Genomic DNA, 5,345 nt, shown 5'->3' on the forward strand with positions numbered 1-5,345 from the left:
TCTCCCTCGTCCTAGAATGAAAAGCCTCATCCTAAGAGCAGATGCGGCGGAGACGGAGGAATTGCGAGAAGGGGATGGCGTTTTTGCAAGAGACAGGGTGAGAAGAGGAATAGTCCAGATAGCTGTGAGAGTCAGTAGGCTTACAGTAGACATCAGTGGATAAGCTGTCTCCAGAGACAGAGATGAAAGATCTAGAAAGGGGAGGGAGGTGTCGGAAATGGACCATGTAAACTTGAGGGCAGGGTGAAAGTTGGAGGCAAAGTTAATAAAGTCAACGAGCTCAGCATGCGTGCAGGAAGCAGCGCCAATGCAGTCGTCGATGTAGCGAAGGAAAAGTGGGGGACAGATACAAGAATAGGCACGGAACATAGATTGTTCCACAAACCCAACAAAAAGGCAGGCATAGCTAGGACCCATACGGGTGCCCATAGCTACACCTTTAGTTTGGAGGAAGTGGGGGGAGCCAAAGGAGAAATTATTAAGAGTAAGGACTAATTCCGCTAGACGGAATCCAAAAAGAAGCGTAGAGCATTGAGACCTTCCTGATGGGGGATGGAAGTATATAAGGACTGGACATCCATGGTCAGGAAGGTCTCAAAGCTCTACGCTTCTTTTTGGATTCCAGACCTAATCAGTTTCCCTCTGCCACCACTCTGCTCCGACTGCACTGGTACCCGGGAAGCAACATAACATCCAGGAATCTGTTCTTCCCCTTCCCTTCTGAGGCATAGAACCAGACACAGTGCCAGACATCCGACCTCTGTGGCTTTCCCCTGCTAGATCATCCAACCACAAACGGCAACCAGGTGTTGGTGAGGGTGATGATCATAGGGATAGTCTGCACTGGCTCTCTAAACCCTTTCCCCTTCCTGACTGTCACCCAGTTTCCTGTGTCCTGCACCCTGACCGTATCTACCACTTTATATGTCCTAGTCCATCCCGCCTGCGGCCCCCAGTGAACCGGGGTTCATCCAGATTCAACTCAAACACCTCATAGAATCTGCACCTTGCAGACTGTTACCAGCTGCAGCTCTGTGTACTTCTCGCAGCTGTTGTCATCAGGAACCATGGAAGTCTCCCCGCCTTTCCACATCCCGCGAGGAGCATTCCACTCCGGCGATGGCCGCCCCCTTGTCCCTGCCTTACTTTAATGTCTTCTGTGCATTTATCTCAGGATTAGCAAACCCGAGCGAAATACGTTCTCTTAAGCGTCTCATCTTTCAGAAAGGCCGCTGCTCTACAGTGCAAAACGCCCTGCTTCTGTCTCCTCTCCATCAGAGTAAACATTGACCTACAAGCCTGAACAACATTCTGACTGTAATAACTCATCCATGATAGGATGATGAACAGACACAGCGGACCGAATGGCCTTTCTGCACGATATCTTATGTTCTTGTGAACTTAATCGCAGCTTCACTTTCTTCCACAGTCATCAGACTATTGAGCTTTATAGTTCAGTTACTAACATCCATCTGTAAAGCAGCGTTGCGAGATATAATTGAACTGTGTTCAGTTTCTGTTGACGTTGTCATGATCAACTCGCACTCAATGTTTTCAGATTCAATACGGTCTATTAACGTTTCTTCCCCGCTTCACTACATGTAAAAATAATGAGTCTTCCAAGCGTTCTCATTCATCCCAGCAAACCTCCTTCCCAAATTCTTGCTGAGACGCGTCTCACGAGTCTTCGATCTGTAATTATTTTGCTTCACTTCCCAAAGAAGCTGCCTAACCTGCGAAACTGTAACAAGCTCGCGTTCATTTCCGATTAGCGGGATGATATGTGTGTTTGTGCGTAAATAACTTTGCCTTCAAATCAGGCATTCATTCCGTTCCCAAACACAACAGTAGTCAGGGTGGCCGAGTGGTCTAAGGCGCCAGACTCAAGGTATGAAAATCCTTCCGACAAACGCGAGTGTTCTGGTCTCCAGCTGGGGTCGTGGGTTCGAATCCCACTCCTGACATCTTTTGTTGTTAAACATTCAATCCAGGTGATGTTATTTCTGCAACAAAACGTAGGTTCTTAGTGTGGATTAGGAAAACGGTAGAATAGATTGTGGCTTTTGACCCTGCTCATCACAGTACAACAGATCATCGCACACCGATTTCTGGGTGAGCGATTTATTCAGAAACAATTCCATGGAGAAGGATCTCGGCCCGTAACGTCGACTGTGTACTCTTTTCTACTCATCTAATCAATATAGAATAGTGTTTAAAGTGAAATCATTGGCTGTCGGAATATTCAATGGATGGGGACGTGAGTGTAAACTGTTCTTGCACCTGTCGGTGCGAGTCCGGAGGCTCTTTTACCTTCTACCTAATGGCAGCAGCGTAAAAAGAAAATTTCCTGGTTGGTGAGAACCTCTGGCGGTGGATGCAGTTTTCCGATGACAGCGTTATGCAGATGTGCTGAATGTTTTGTAGTGCTTTACCCGTGATGGACTGGGCCAATCCGCTAAACTTTTGAAGATTTTCCTTCAAATGTATTGCTATTTCCGTACGAGGTCGTGATGCAGGTAGACAATCTATTCTCTACTACACATCTGCAGAAGTTCATCAAGGTTTTTGAGGCCATGGTGAATCCCCGCAGTTCCGTAAGAAAGTAGAGGATATAGTAATACCTACCAATTTAAAATTACTTCCTCCAACGAAAACTGGCTCAAGGACCTGTGGTTTTCCCTCTCCTCAAGACCACAATCTGTCCTTGGTCTTGCCGACATTGAGTGATAGGGTGTTGTCACATCTTCTTCAAAACAATCCCCTCTTAGTTGAAATGTATGCCCTATGATATAAGGCATGTCACCTCTGGGATGGAGAGAGCTTCTGTGTGCTCTACCTTCATCTATGCCTCCCAAAATCTAAGAGACGTCTATCAGATTCACACTCAGTCTTGCTGCTCCAGAGAAAAAAAACAACCAAAGTTTGTACAAACTCTCGTCATCGCAAAAAAACGTCTAAATCAGGTATCATCTTGTTAAATCTCTTCTGTACACTCTCCAAAGCCTCGTCATCCTTTTGGTGACAGATGACCTAAACTGTGTGCATTACCAGTTTCAGTGCTGTGGTGCTGTGAGCTTTAAATTCTCACATGCTGGAAAACCTGAGAAAAGGCATCACGCCCATTTTCATTTCAAATCCCACGATATAGTGTGTGTTGTGTATGTATACTCTCTTACCAAAGTAGTCATTCACTCTATTATGTAAAACACAGCTGTTCATGTGGGTTTGAAGAGAGTTGTCAGGGTGGCCGAGTGGTCTAAGGCGCCAGACTTAAGCCGAGAAAGTCGTTTCATAATAGACGCGAGTGTTCTGGTCTCCACCCGGAGACGTGGGTTCGAATCCTACTCCTGACAACTGTTGTCTTTTACACTTGGTGTTTTGATAATGTAATCACTAATTTTATTTTAGCGATCAAAGCATGGGTTGGGAGGATGAGAAAAACGCAAGAAAGATAAAGGTTTTGTTTTAGTCACAGCAGAGAGCAGTACAACGGGTCACATCACATCGGATTTAGGCTGCCGAGTTTGAAGAGAAAGAGCAATCTGTGAAGAGTGTCTGTGTCACCTTCTCAACCATGGCTGTCGGGTAGGAAGAACTACGTTGGTGCCATTCAGACACGTTGTCGGTCGCTATACTGAAAAGGCATTTTACATCGTCGTTCTTACCTGTACATCTGCCGCCGAGCTCAGCATCGTGCGTTTAACACCACTCTGGACTTGGGAGTATCGGATTGATCATTCTGGACTGGATTATATTCTCTTTCAGTGGTTTAATAGGCCACTCTTCCTTTTTTTTGCAAAGCATATGTTTTAAGACATACAGCGCGGAAAATAGCCTTCGGCCCAACTGGTTCAAAGTTAAAAGGAGAAAGTACATTTTGCAACACAGCAGATCTATATACATATATCACTATATACAAAAATGAAATTCACTTTCCCGCGGGCATCCAACAAACACAATGAAATCATTGACGGACCGTGGTAACAGGACGGTCAAAACACACAATGTGTATAACACAACAAACTGTGCAAACTCAAGCGAAATAATAATGATAGTAGCAACATTGATTGTTGTTTTACGCAATAATCCAGGGCGACTACGAAGCCCACTAGAATTTCTTTAGATATAAACTCCTTCTCAAAACAACCAGATGAATAACACATTGACGAAGGATCGAATATGAACGATTTGAAATTATTCACATAAAGCTGCAACGTTTAATACAGATAGCAAAAATGATTTCAAAAGTTATAAAAATAAAATCTGGACAAGATAAGCATATCAGATTAAACAAAAAGGAAATTGCAATTGAGGTAGCACAATATAAACTAGTACAGCAGGATGCAATGCAATTGATGGATGGATACTTTTACTTTATATCTTTATGATTTGGATGTTGGAATTGATGATCTTACGGGCAGGTTTGTGGACTAGATGAAGACAGGTGGAGATGCAGGAGATCTGCAGGACGTAGAGAAGCTACAGAAGAACTTGGACAGATTAGGAGAATGGGCAAAAAAGTGGCACATAGAACACACTGAAAGGATGGGCTAGCATTGGAGACATGGCAAAGGTAGTTTAGAGAATAATTCAGGATGGAAAGACTGATAGCTGGAGTATTTGATGGCTCTGGTCCTCTACGCACGACAATTCAGAAGATTGAGTGTTTCTCTACTCACGGTGATCGGGAAGATTGAGTGTTTACCCTACTGATGTCCCTATTTGACCCTTCCTGTCTACTGGAGGTTGTCTCCCTATGTCTATCACTCGTGTCTTCCGGCGGCTTGGGTCCACCTGGTCCAGGAATAAACCTAGCTTCCTGCAATTTCAGCAGATGCTGAAACCCATCTTCAAACTCCGCTCTAAGCAACCAGCGAGACTTTTCTCAGAAAGGCGTGTTCTCCGTTGCTCTAATAGTGTGGCAGCTACTATTGGAGAAATCAAAATCAGAACCCTCAGTAGAAAATGTTTCTTCGCCTTCCAACGTTTCCTCAGTTAATCCCCTTTTCTATTCCTCGAGCATTCCGGCAAATGCAGGGATTCCTGTTACTCTATCTGCATCCAGTACAAAAGATAATAGGTTCAGACTGGGTGTACCTCACAGTTCCTCCTATCCGTTCATCATCCTACTTAGCAGGAGCTGGCACCTTCTCAAAAGCAGCTCTGTACACAGTGTGAATGGACAAGGGGTCCAAAAACTTCTTTCAATTTCTCTCCTCGCGTGCTCTCAGGAGCATTATCACATCGGCAGTATTTGTTCCTACAAGAATAGAAGCTCCATCCTTCTCAATCGGATCCGGGTAGAGCAAGACTAGTGTGTCAATAATCTCAGTTACTCCAACATC

General features: G+C 44.6%; 2 non-coding genes across 2 annotated transcripts; both read left to right on the plus strand.

The window, feature by feature from the left end:
- Positions 1 to 1,850: 1,850 nt before the first annotated feature.
- Positions 1,851 to 1,964, plus strand: trnal-caa (transfer RNA leucine (anticodon CAA)). The gene is made up of 2 exons: positions 1,851 to 1,888; positions 1,919 to 1,964. It is a non-coding gene; the product is annotated as a tRNA-Leu (tRNA).
- Positions 1,965 to 3,237: 1,273 nt separating this feature from the next.
- Positions 3,238 to 3,353, plus strand: trnal-uaa (transfer RNA leucine (anticodon UAA)). Its single transcript has 2 exons — positions 3,238 to 3,275; positions 3,308 to 3,353. It is a non-coding gene; the product is annotated as a tRNA-Leu (tRNA).
- The last annotated feature ends 1,992 nt before the right edge of the window (positions 3,354 to 5,345 follow it).

The sequence above is a fragment of the Mobula birostris genome, chromosome 13, assembly GCF_030028105.1.
Source record: "Mobula birostris isolate sMobBir1 chromosome 13, sMobBir1.hap1, whole genome shotgun sequence".
Classification (NCBI taxonomy): domain Eukaryota; kingdom Metazoa; phylum Chordata; class Chondrichthyes; order Myliobatiformes; family Myliobatidae; genus Mobula; species Mobula birostris.